Below are 13,891 nucleotides of genomic sequence, written 5' to 3' on the forward strand. Positions count from 1 at the left end.
AGCACTACTTTAGCTATATGTAGAATGTCTTTTGGGAATTTTCTGTTTCTCTTATTTGGGGTTATGGGCTTCGATGGGGAGAACCACAGAGGTGAATTACCATTCTCATGGCATCATATTTAGGGTATATGCCATCCCAGAGAATCAATTTTTCTAGCATTTTCCAGCTTTTAGAGGGCGCCTGAACTCCTTGGTTTGTGGTCTTCCTCCATCTTCAAAGCCCCCAGTGGTTGATGGAGACTTTCTCACATTGTGTCACTGTGACACCTATTCTTCCCTCTTCTGCATCTCTCTTCTATTTATAAGGACTCTCGTCATTACTTTGGGCCCAGTTGGATAATCTAGGGCAATCTTTGTATCTTAAGGTCATCCAATTAGCAAATTTAGTTCCACCTGCAAACTTAATTCCCCCTAGTCATGCAACCCAACATATTCCTATTTTCCTGGGGTTAAAATATGGACATTGGGAGACCATTAATCTGCCTACACAAAAACCAAAATTGTTTCTAGCTCTTCTCAACAGACATGGCAAGGAAATATATGCATTTTTTCAACCCATCTATAGACACACACACACACACACACACACACACACACACACATCTTTCTCCATACTGAGCCCTTGACTATAATCTTTCACTACAACAATGAGAAGACTGGTTCCCAATATCTGCCATCATTTTACTTAATTATTCAATTACAGTATATATGGACAATATAATTGTCTATTTGAATTTCTATAAAGAAACAACGTCATCAGAGTATAATTTGTATGTGCAGTTTTTGCTTTTAGTCTTACAGATTTTCTTCATTTCTAAAATTGCTTGGCTCACCACTTTTAAGCCTGCCACTCCCAGGGAGGTTATTTCATATATTTGTAATACAGGGGTTTTTTTGTTTGTCTATTTCTTTTCTTTTCTTTCTTTCTGTTTTTAAATTTTTGGTCACAGTTTGAATTTCATTCTGGGATTCCCAGCCCCTGTGAATATAAAAGACTTAAAAGAGATATAGTATGAGGGACCAGAGCACAAGGGCCCACAAGGGTAGGGACAGGTAATTAGTAAAAATAATGCAACAGCTCAGAAAATACCTTGGAAAAGAATGTTTAGCATCATCTTGACTATTCACTACATTCCTAGCCATATTTTATTTTAATATTTCATTTCATTTCATTTTTCTTATGGCTTCAGGAGTGAAATTTAGTGATTCATCACTTATATATAACACCCAGTGTTCATCCCAACAAGTGTCCTCCTTAATGCCCATCATCTGTTTAGCCCATTTTCCCCAAACAACACCCTGCCAGCAACCTTCAGTTTATTCTCTGCATTGAATAGTCTTTTATGGTTTGCCTCCATCGCTGTTTATCTTACTTTTTCTTCCATTACCCTAAGTTCATCTGTTTTGTTTCTCAAATTCCACATATGAGTGATATCCAGTGATATTTATCTTTCTCTGGCTGACCTATTTCACTTAGCATAATACACTCTACTTCCATCTAAGGTTGCAAATGGCAACATTTCATTCTTTTTCATCACTGAGTACTATTCCATATATATATTCCATTATATATATATATCTTTATCCACTCATCAGACAGTGGCAATTTGGGCTTTTTCCATAATTTGACTATTGTCAATAATCCTACTATAAACATTGGGGTGCATGTGCCCCTTCGAATTGGCAGTGTTGTATCCTTTGGATAAATACCTAGTAGTGCAATTGCTGAATCATAAGGTAGCTTTATTTTTATTTATTTTATTTATTTTTTTAAAATGGTTTCTTGTCAAGTTGGTTTCCATACAACACCTAGTGCTCATCCCAACAACTGCCCTCCTCCATGCCCATCACCCCCTTCCCCTGTCCCCCCCATCAGCCCTCAGTTTCTTCTCAGCATTCAAGAGACTCTCATGGTTTGCCTCCCTCCCTCTCCCCGACTATTTTTCCCCTTCTTCTCCCCCATGGTCCTCTGTTAAGTTCTTCCTAATCCTCTTATACGTGCAAACATATGGTATCTGTCCTTCTCTGCCTGACTTATTTCACTCAGTATAACACCCTCAAGGTCCATCCATGTTGCTACATATGGCCAGATTTCATTCTTTCTCATAGCCATGTAGGAGTCATTGTATAGATAAACCACATCTTCTTGATCCATTCGTCAGTTGATGGACCGTTAGGCTTTTTCCATGTTTTCTATGTTAGGCTATTGTTGAGGGTGCTGTTATGAACATTGGGGTCCATGTGCCCCTATGCATCAGCAATCCTGTATCCCTTGGGTAAATTCCTAGCAGTGCTATTGCTAGGTCATAGAGGAGTCCTATTGTTAATTTTTTGAGTAACCTCCACACTGTTTTCCAGAGGGGCCGCAGCAGTTTACATTCCCACCAACAGTGTAGGAGGGTGCCCATTTCTCCATCCTCGCCAACATCTATAGTCTCCTGGTTTATTCATTTTAGCGACTGACAGGAGTGAGATGGTATCTCAGTGTGGTTTTGATTTGTATTTACCTGATGATGAGAGACGCTGAGCATCGTCTCAGGTGTCTGTTATTTTTAATTTTCCGAGGCACCTCCATGTACTGTTTTCCAGAGTGGATGCACCCGATTGCATTCCTGTCAGTAATGCAAAAGTGTTCCCCTTTCTACTCATCTGTTCTACTCATCTGTTGTTTACTGAGTTGTTAATTTTAGCCATTCCAACAGGTGTGAGGTGGTATCTCATTATGGTTTTGATTTGTATTTCCCTGATGTTGAGTGATGTTGAACATCTTTTCATGTGTCTCTTAGCCATCTGGATGTCTTCTTTGGACAAATGTCTATGCATGTCTTTTGCCCATTTCTTCACTGAATCATTTGTTTTGGGGTATTGAGTTTGATAAGTTCCTTATAGATTTTGGATACTAACTCTTTATCCAATATGCCATTTGCAAATATGTTCTCCCATTCTGTCAGCTGCTTTTTAGCTGTGTTGATGGTTTGTTTCGCAGTGCAGAAGCGTTTTATCCTTATGAGATCCCAATAGTTCATTTTCGCTTTAGTTTCCTTAACCTCTGGAGACATGCCAAGTAAGAAGTTGTTGCAGCAACTGGACAACAACATGCAGAAGAATGAAACTAGATCATTTTCTCACACCATATATAAAAATAAACTCAAAATGGATAAAGGACCTGAACATAAGACAGGAAACCATCAAAACCCTAGAGGAAAAAGCAGGAAACAACCTCCTTGACCTCAACCGCAGCAATTTCTTTCTTGACACCCCCCCAAAGGCAAGAGAATCAAGAGCAAAAATGAACTATTGGGACCTATGCAAGATAAAAAGCTTCTGCGTGGAAAGGGAAACAATCATTAAAACTAATAGACAACCGACAGAATGGGAAAAGGTAGTTGCAAATGACATATAAGATAAAAGGCTAGTATCCAAAATCTATAAGGAACTCCCCAAAATCCACACCCGAAAAACAAATAATCCAGTGAGGAAACAGGCAGAAGACATGAACAGACACTTCTCCAAAGAGGATATCCAGATGGCCAACAGACACAATGATACAATGCTCAACATCCCTCATCATCAGGGAAATACAAATCAAAACCACACTGAGATACCACTTCACACCAGTCAGAGTGGCTAAAACGAACAAATCAGGAGACTCTAGATGCTGGTGAGGATGTGGAGAAACGGGCACCCTCCTACACTGTTGGTGGGAATGTAAACTGGGTGCAGCCCCTCTGGAAAACAATGTGAAGATTCCTCAAAAAATTAACAATAGAACTCCCCTATGAACCAGCGGTAGCACTGCTAGGAATTTACCCAAGGGATACAGGAGTATTGATGCATAGGGGCACATGTACCCCAATGTTCATAGCAGCACTCTCAACAACAGCCAAAACATGGAGACAGCCTAAGTGTCCATCAGAGGATGAATGGATCAAGAAGATGTGGTTTATCTACACAATGGAATACTACATGGCAATGAGAAAGAATGAAATCTGGCCATGTGTAGCAACATGAATGGACCTTGAGGGTGTTATGCTGAGCGAAATAAGTCAGGAAGAGAAGGATAGATACCCTATGTTTGCCCGTATAGGAGGATTAGGAGGAACTTAACGGAGGACCATGGGGGAGAAGAAGGGGGGAAATAGTGGGGGAGAGGGAGGGAGGCAAACCATGAGAGACTCTTGAATGCTGAGAAGAAACTGAGGGCTGATGGTGGGGGGGACAGAGGAAGGGGGTGATGGGCATGGAGGAGGGCAGTTGTTGGGATGAGAACTGGGTGTTATACAGAAACCAACTTGACAAGAAACTATTTAAGGGGAAAAAAGAATAGAGAACCTAGAAATGGGCTATCTTTTAAAAAGCATTGTGAAAGTGGCTTTCTCTCACTGTTTTCATCGTTGTCTCCTCTTTCTCCTGCTCCTCATTGTCGTCCTCTTCCTTTTCTTCCTCTACCTTCTCCTCATTCTTCTCCTTTACTTCTTTCTCATCCTTCTGCTTTCTGGGCTAAATAAATGCATGATATTCTAATAACAATGTTGTCTCTCTTAAAATCTATGATAAATAAATACCTGTATGCCCACTGCTATTCCTCATAATTAAATCCCACAATTGAATCCATGTTCGTTCTTCTTAAAGTATTCAGGTCTGCAGGTCTTAGAAAAAATTATTGATGTAGAAAAGTATACTGAATATAACAAATTAGAGAAAGAATCCCTGTTGCTCCAGCTGTAGGTCCACCAAGTCTTCTCTTTCTGCCATATGTCACCATTTGCAGGGTTAGTCACGATCCCTAGAAATTAGAGATGGCTGGTCAACTCCAAAGTGCACCTCATGAGAGGTGGCTCCCAGATAGAATGGCCAGTTTCCACTTTTATTTTGGGTTAAGGTGGAGAAGTCATTCTTATCTTCCCATAACCAGAATTATGGCATTTGTGTCACTTACTGTTAGCTAAGCACCTATGCATTTTTCAAAGCCAACTTCAAGTATCATAGGCTTTTCTCAGTATCCTGTTTTCATTAATACTGCTTACCACTGAATTCTTATATCAGATGTTGGATTTTTGTGCTGGACACTTGGATCTTTTAAACACAATGTCAACATGCTGGTCACATTATCACGCTTATTATCTCCTCAAAAATATAGTTGTTACCACAGATAGGATTCATGTATTATCCTTTTCTCTGCTTCTCAAAGTGCCTGTCATGACATCTTATATGTAGTAAGTTATCAGTAAATTCAAGAGGATTGAGAATTAAATGTTACCAACTAAATCATTTCATTATCCAGGTGAAGACTGGCATTATCTTAAGAGTATCTACCTTCTGGGTCCACTCAACACAGGGACATCTTACATCTATTTACCACTCTGCAACATACACCAAACACATGAACTATCATTTTTTAAAAATCTTTATTTTTGAGAGAGAGAGAGAGAGAGAGGGTAAATGTGGGGTAGGGGCAGAGAGAGAGGGGCAGAGGATTCAAAGAGGGCTCCATGCTGACAGCAGACAGCCCAATGTGGGGCTTGAACTCATGAATGTGAGATCATGACCTGAGCCAAAGTTGGACGGTTAACTGACTGAGCCACCCAAGTGCCCCAGAATTATCACATTTTCAAGAGGTAATAGGTAAACCAATGTCCACCTCTGTGCTCTCCAAAAGGCAGAGGCTGTGTTGCCATTCTTGGCTCAGGACACTGTTTTGTCATTGTTGTCATGCTAATTCCAAGAAGCATAAGTGAGAAAGAGGGGATGAGAACAGAAAGGATATCTATAAAGTGCACCTTGCTGACCTGGTGACTACTTTGACTGATGGATATTTGTCTCATTGGGATCTGTGAGGAACCTCATAAAATCCACCTAGGGGCTACCCCTGTAAAGGATGAGACTGAGCATCTATCCAATGGCTTCTAGTCTTCATAGGTAGTAATTACCTCTGGGGACAATAACCAACACACTACATCATCACTTCCCACACCCCTACCACCCTCCCAGGTTGCAGCTATGGGTGGACTGAGGGCCTTCTTTGGCATAGAGAAGACCCTGAAACTAAAATCAGAGAGACGCTTTCAAGTCCTTGAGGTAAAATCTAGCGATATACACAAGGCTGCTTTGTACAGCTGCACTGACATCAGGTGGTCTTTGGGGCTGGGATCAGGAGGTGTTTGCTTCAGGAAAATATTGTTTGACTTTCAGAACGACAGGCTAAGACACAAAAATATTATTTAAGCTGCTCACCTAAGTCTCAGCTGAAAAGAGATCAGAGATTAGAATTCATTCTTGAAATTTTGTCCTAAGCCTGAGTCGGATTTTGAGTTTTATAAAATTGGATTAATGTAGTTCAACTTGATACGGTGCTTTGGCAGCAGTCCATGAGGACTTTCAGACTCAAAAATTAGAGCATCTGCCAAAGGCCAGGTTTTTTTTTTTTTTAAACTGGTGAGAGGTCTTTTCGAATTAGCAGACCTGCATACTCCATCAAAGGGAGTAGATTTGTCATGTGAGACCTGCTCACTCACACTGAGAGGGTCCTGAAGATCTACACTTCATCACTACTGTGAGAACAGAATCTGTGAGAGGGCTCCCACATCCATGAAGAGCTCAATGTTCACTTTTCTCCTTAGGCCAGACCTTACAGTGTGAACTATAGTCAGTGGATTGGGACATATAAATTGGGACAGAGTCAGTAGTAGAAGTGATTGGACCCCAAGGGAGCTGGAACCAAGTGGCATTATATATATATATAGAATGTTAATATTTCTCTCAGCCTTCCCCAATGGAACCTATGGTCTTTTATCATGAAAACTGTAAATTAGGAAAAAAAGAAATAATCAGCTCTTTTTTGGGACTACTGGACACTGGCTCTAAGCTAACACTAATTCATGGAGGCCCAAAATGTTACATGGTCTACCAGTCAGAGTAGGGATTTATGGAGGTCAAATGATCAATGAAATTTTGACTCAGGTCTGTATCACAGTGTGCCCAGTGGCTCTCCAAACCCATCCTGTGGTTATTCCCCGATTTTAGAATGCATAATTGAAAAATATATGCTCAGCTGCTGGCAGAATTCCAATCTGCACCCTGACCTGTGGAGTGAGGATTATTATGGTGAAAAAGGCCAAGTGGAAGCCTCTAGGACTGCCTCTACCTATGGAAACAGTAAACCCCGAGCAGTACCACATTCCTGGAGGGATTTCAGCATCAGTGCCCAAGCTAGGCCCTGAAAGATACGAGGGTAGTGATTTTGTACCACATCTACATTCAACTCACCTATTTGGCCTGTGCAGAAGAAAGATGGATCTTGTATAATGGCAGTGGATTATCACAAGCTCCACCAGGTGGTGACTCCAATGACAGCTGCTATCCAGATATGGTTTCATTGTTTGAACAGATAAAGATATTCCCTGGTATCTGTCTGGTATGCAGCTGGGACACACTTTATTCTCCATCCTTGTTCAACAGCAAGCAATAGAAGCAGTTTGCTTTCAGCTGGCAAGACCAGCAATACACTATCACCTTCCTACCTCAGGGGATTGTCAATTCTTTAGCCCTTATCCATAATTTAGTTTGCAAGATCTTGATTGCTTTTCCCCTCCACAAGATATCACACTGGACTATCACACTGATGAAATTATGTTGATTGGACCTAGTGAGCTAGAAATCTATATTACTGATAATATTATGCTGATTGGGCCTAGTGAGGAAGAAGTAAAAACTACTCTAGACTTCTGGTAAGGCATTTAAGTGCAAGGGGGTGGGCGATAAATCTGACTAAAATTCAGAAGTTTCTACCTCAGGGAAGTTTCTATGGGCCAGAGATGTGTGGCATGTTGACATCTCCCTTCTGATGTGAAAGGTAAGTTATTTCTTCTGGCCCTTCTTTCAATCAAAAAAGAGGTACAACACCTAGTGAGGCTCCGGATTTGGGAGGTAGTACACTCCTCATTTGAATGTGTTACTCTGTCCCATGTACCAAGTGATCTAAAAAGCTACTACTTTGAATGGGACCAAGAACAAGAGAAGGCTTGCAACAGACTCCTGCTGGTGTGTTATCTTCTCTGCCCTTTGGGTCATATGATCCGGCAGATCTACTGGTGCTTGAAGTGTCAGCAGCAGATAGGGATGCTGTTTGGAGCCTTTGACAAGCTCTGTATGCATAAATAACTACTCACCTTTTGAGTGAAAGCTTTTTGCTGGATCTTAAGAGAGACTGGGAAAATAAGTAAGCTACATGAAGAAGTGGTCCAAATGGTCATGGCTTCCTCTCCCGTCACATTGTCTTTTCTCTCCCACCTCACCTATGGCCTCATGGAAAGCTCCTTATAATTAGTTGAAAGAATAAGAGAAGTCAGGCCTGGTTTACATATATCTCTGCATAATATGCAGGGGCCACCAGATTAGTTGCCATCTGTCTCATCCCCCAGAGCTTGTTTCAGGTGCAAATGCACAATGGAAAAAATGGCTAAGAAAGATAAGATAAAGAAGCTTTTTCATCCATGTCTTTACCTGTCCTTTGCTACTTTACTTGGACTTGGACAATGAAGAGTGGGCTATGCCTCTATAATTTGTAGTCTCCAGTCCATATTACATCTTAATCAAAGCATAGAAAGATTCATGTCCATATCTAAGATAATAGTGAAGACTCTTATTATACCCATGCACCTTCCTCTTCCCCTGTCCCAAGAAAGATATGGGTCAATAAAAGATTGTCTCTCAAAGACATAATTCAAAGTGAATATTGGGAAAAAGTGAAAAAAATAGGCTAACCTTAACCAGATCAATATTCTCACTAAACCCCTTCCCACAACTTTCAACTCAGGTAGGATTTGACTGAAAAAAATATGGTTAGGTCTACTGTTCAAAGAATCATAATTGAAGATTCTCCATAACCTGTTCAAAGGGATATGACAAAAGTTTCTCAACTTATGCTAAAGACTAGTGAAAGATGTATTGTGGGAAACTACAGATGTAGAGAACTTGATCTTCTTGAGGATGTTCTAGTGGGACCCGAGGGATGGGGTAAATGAAATGAATTACATTTGTCCCTCTCCCTAGATTGTTGTATAGATTATTGTTGTTCTTATTTGGGATAAAACTGAATGATTTAATATGAAAGTATTCCCCTAAAGCCATGCATGGTGTTGATAAAGGTGTTGGGTCTCCTGCCCAGTTTCCCTGACTCTACCCACTGTTCTTTCCTGCACACCACACTGGTCTCCTCATATTACACTCACTTCACAAATGTTTGGTCTTGTCAAGAGTTTTTGCAATAACAGCCAACTTAACGGTCCTAAAGAGATGTGTTTAGATTAGCCTGTACAAGAACGGCCCACACAATGAACTCTTAAGTTTAATAAACATTCATACAGTTCTGTGAGAAACACAGCCTGACCAGATGTCATTTGTAGGTTAGCAATTCTTTATTTATTAAATAAACCTATGGGCATTATAATTAAATAATGTGAATCAAAATAATAGTAATCAAAATGAACAGACTTGTTCCTGTTAGAAATTTTGTTGTTCAACAAATGTCCTTCACAAATTAAGTAACTGATTAGTAGATCATTTGATGGGACAGATGTGTCAATTTGTGTGTGAAATTGTTCCAGAGGGGTAAAGCCCTTGAGAAGAAATGAAGAAGCCATTTAGAAGAAATGGTCATAGAAGTATGACCATCTATACTTCTCAAGTATAGATGAGCAGTTGTCCTGTGAACAACTCTGGCATAGGCAGAAGTGCTTTTAAAATGTTCCGTGTGTTCTGCATTACCCACCATCTTTTGCAATTAGGTTGGGGTCATGCGATTGATTCTGACCAGTGGGTTATGAACAGAAGTGACAGCTCAGACACTTCTGGACCAAAACTGTTGTGTAACCTTTGCTGTCTCCTTCTCAGTGACCCTGGAAGCCATTTGCCTCTGTAGTAGTGCTGCAGCCAGAGAGAGCTGAGATCCTTGCATCATAAAGTGGAGGATGGTCTCATCAGCCGATCTCAGACTTTGAATGAGTGAGAAATATGACCTGAATATTCTAAGCGACTGAGTTCAGGAATTCTTGTTACCACAGCATCTTAGAACAACTTAACCAATATAACAACATTGTCCTAAAAAAGATGTGTAATAATAAAAGGCGTCAGGGAAAATCACTATTAGACCTACTACAATGGTTCTTAATCTATGGTTCCTAGACCAGCAGCAGCTGCACCAATTGGAAAAACATTAGTTTTCAAGCTCCATCCCAGTCCTATAGATTTACGTACTTAGCAACATTTTAGTAATCTCTCTTGGTAATTCTGTTGCAGCCTAGAATTTAAGATCCACTGAGCTAAAATATGACACATGCACAGGGTATCCACAGTTTACCAGGTACCTGTATTTGCAATAAGTACCTCAGGAGATGTAGGACTTTCTGACTGAATTCACTGGTTCTTTCAATGATATACTCTCCTTTATTTCTGAGAACCTCTGAAAGCATAAGCATCATTCCACATTTCCAGCTGCCTTCTGTCTTTCAAAAAAATCTCATCAACTGATAATGGTTCAAACCCTAGACCAAAAGGAATAAGTCTAATCCCTCTTCCATATGGCACATATGGAAGATATTCACGTATCTTCTTTTAACTGGTGACACCATCTTTCCTGTAGGTGAGAACCCCCAGCAGAAATCCCATATTCCTGAGGAGGTGGAGGTATATGCTTTCCAGGGAGGGCCCATAATTTACTCCTACACATTGGGTATTTGGAGTAAAGCTTTATAAATGACACAGAAGAGTACATGGGGAAGATGCTCATGATACCCAGCAAATCTTTAGCTTCCTTCTGGACGTGGCTATAATCGAGAGGTATGTTCCCTTAGGCACAGGTAAGTAAATCCTCCATCAGACATGAAGGTCCATGGAGCCTGATATTTCTTTTGGTTTTTAATTTTCCCCTTGAAACATTTGTTTTTCATGAAACACGATGGTACTCAGTGCTATTGCATGTCGAGGAAATGTTCTGTTGTCAAAAGTCAAAGTAAACTTTCAAACACCTAACATCATGTTTGGAGTAAGGAACTGTGAGGCTGAAATGCAAGACTTGTTCCAGAGTCTAATCACTGAACAATTATAAGAGGCTAATGTCCAGTTTATGTCTTTGCCTTTAGATAAGAGATTGGTATGGGAAAGAGGTGGGGATTGGAGAGGTGATTAAGAGAGGAATAGATCAAGTGATTAAAAGGAGAGAGACTGACAATTATGGGAAATGGTTAATGGAGTTGAGGCCACTTCTCTGGCAGAGAATATTCAACAGACGGATGGTTTTCCTCCTCTCCAGAAGCCCAAAGAGGGAAGAAATAGACGGGCATTACAACAACAGCAACAAAAATGTCTGTTTAAAAAGATAAGAAAGAGGGGCACCTGGATGGCTTAGTCGGTTAAGCGTCCGACTTTCGCTTAGGACATGATCTCGCGGTTCGTGGGTTCGAGCCCCGCGTCGGGATCTGTGCTGGCTGCCAGCTCGGAGCCTGGAGCCAATTTCAGAGTCTNGCCCGCAGGGTGTTCTGAGCCCGAGCGTTAGAAGGCTCTCTCAGTGGATTCTGCGTCTTTTTTCTCCCAATCTCTCAGGTTTTGTAAGGTTTCCAATGGCTTCAGATCTTTTCTGTGTGATGTATGGGCACGAGTGCAAGTACGGAGCTCCTTACTTCTCCGCCATCTTGCCCTCTCTCCGACAGTATAATTCTTAACTTCCTTGAGTCTATTCATGGGATCCATACATCCTCAAGGTAATTATATCTATGCTGGAAGATTCAATGTAGTTAAACAAGGAAAAACCTGGCCTTTACAATTGATTTCTCCAAATGTACCATTTTCATCAGTTTTCCAAAGGACTCGACTGTGAGGTAAGCAGAAATCTTAGAGGCCGTTCAGGGATCCAGGAGGAAGAGAGTTGACAGGAGGACTCACAGGTGGAATAAGGGCAGAGGAGAAGGCACTAGCCTAGCTGGGAGTGCACATGAGGACCCCAGGCTTATCCAGCATTGTCAGTTCCTAGGATCTCCTCTAGCAGAGACTGCCAGTGTCCTATACTCTTCCTTGACTTCTTCCACTGGAGTTTGGGTCCCCAAATGCCTGCCTCTGCATCTCTTTGCATGAGGATCTCTTGGGATGGAAGCTGGAAGAGGCAGGGATCCAGCACCCATGAGCAGCTCTCAACCAGTGATGGATGGGAATTAGTGGGAAAGTGTCCAGACCTACCCCCACCAAAATTGGGAAACGAGGAGGCACAGGTTTCCATGAAGGATTTCCACAGTGGGAAGCATTCTGATAGTGGACAATCTTCTGACTGCCCAACTAGCCCTGTCTCACTTTCCCCTCCCCTGCCCTATTTATGAATGGCAGCACCTCTGAAACAAGCCATATGCACTTATCTCAGGGCTTGCTTCTGAGGAACCCTAAGGAAGGCAGGATTTTTCTAGCACCACCTTTCAATGTGTCAGGCAGGTGTTTGATGAGACCAATGTGGGTGATTACATGGGTTTCCAGATGGGCTGTCTTGTGGGAGTTGTTCCTTGGGCAGAGTTGGGGTGGGCAGCAGGATCAAGGTTTTTGCAGGTGCCAGGCTGGTTGTAGCGTCACTCAGTTTACTGTAGTTCAGAGGCAGCAAAGGCTCCCAGCATGGTTCTGGCTGCAGTCTTGGCATCTGAGAGTCATTTTGAGGGTGAAGGCCACCATGGCTGAGCAGGGTCTGCAGTGTCTGCCTAGGCCGATGTGAGTTACAGCAAGATCAGGGGAAATCTTTCCCCCCATGTGATCTCCAAGTACAAAGATCCCACACCAAGGGAGTGTTCTCTTTTCTCTGATAAACATTAGCTCCATAAAGGAAGGAAGGTAGGGAGTGAAGCATAGGATGAAGAAAGAGCAGATTATCAGATACCACTGCACACACAGGGTGATAGCCAACAGAAAGAAGGTAAAATAGAAGATCTGCAAAATACATGGAGAACAGCTGGCACATCTAAGCTCTGAAAGCAGCCCTCCACTGCATTACTGGAAGACCTAGGGTGTTCTGAACCCTTTTCCATAAAAAAAAAAAATCCTCACAGGTTGACAGTAGTGTTTAGTCTCCATAATAATTAACATGGGTTTTAAATCTATCCAGGCAACACATAGTAACCTTCCTAAGGATAATGAGGACCAGATACAAGGAATGGTCAGCTGGGGTCTAACATTTATTGGCCAGTGGACACTTCGCTCCTGGGTCGTCTGCTGTCATTGACATTATTTTTCCAATCTAATAATATATCTATGTCCCTAGAGCTGACTTTTGTTTAAATCCAGCAAATAGGAAATGTCATTTCGCATCTGATACAGTTTATTTGGGTAGCAGATTCCCTCAACATTCATTTAAAACGTTCATGAAAAAAATAAAAATAAAAAAGAAGAGGAAGAGGAATAAAAGAAAAAGAAAATATTCATGACCATCTCAGATGGAACCCAATCAATCATGGCATTTTTCACTCATTTGCCTGTGCTGGTGGCATTGGTTTTATTCCAAGAGCTTGCTAAGCAGGCTGAGATGGCCTTTCAGCTTGTCTGTGACATTTTCATGAACACTAATAGGGAGTGCAGCTGCCCCTACCTCCCAGCTCAAAGAAAGTTCTGAAATCTGACCAGGCATACATTCACTTCTGCCCCATGTTGCCCATCAGAACTCAGGGCCCCATCCCCATCAGGAAGATCATATCTAAGTATCTTGGGAGATGAGTCTCTCTGTCTCTGTCTGTCTGTCTCCTTTCTCTGTCTGTCTGTCTGTCTCTCTCTCTCTCTCTCACACACACACACACACAAACACACACACATTAATTCACATGCAATTTTATCACGCTGCTCCTGCAATTTGTGGTGGCAAGTTGAAATT

Source organism: Crocuta crocuta, unplaced genomic scaffold (genome assembly GCF_008692635.1).
Source record: "Crocuta crocuta isolate KB4526 unplaced genomic scaffold, BGI_CrCroc_1.0 scaffold178, whole genome shotgun sequence".
NCBI lineage: Eukaryota > Metazoa > Chordata > Mammalia > Carnivora > Hyaenidae > Crocuta > Crocuta crocuta.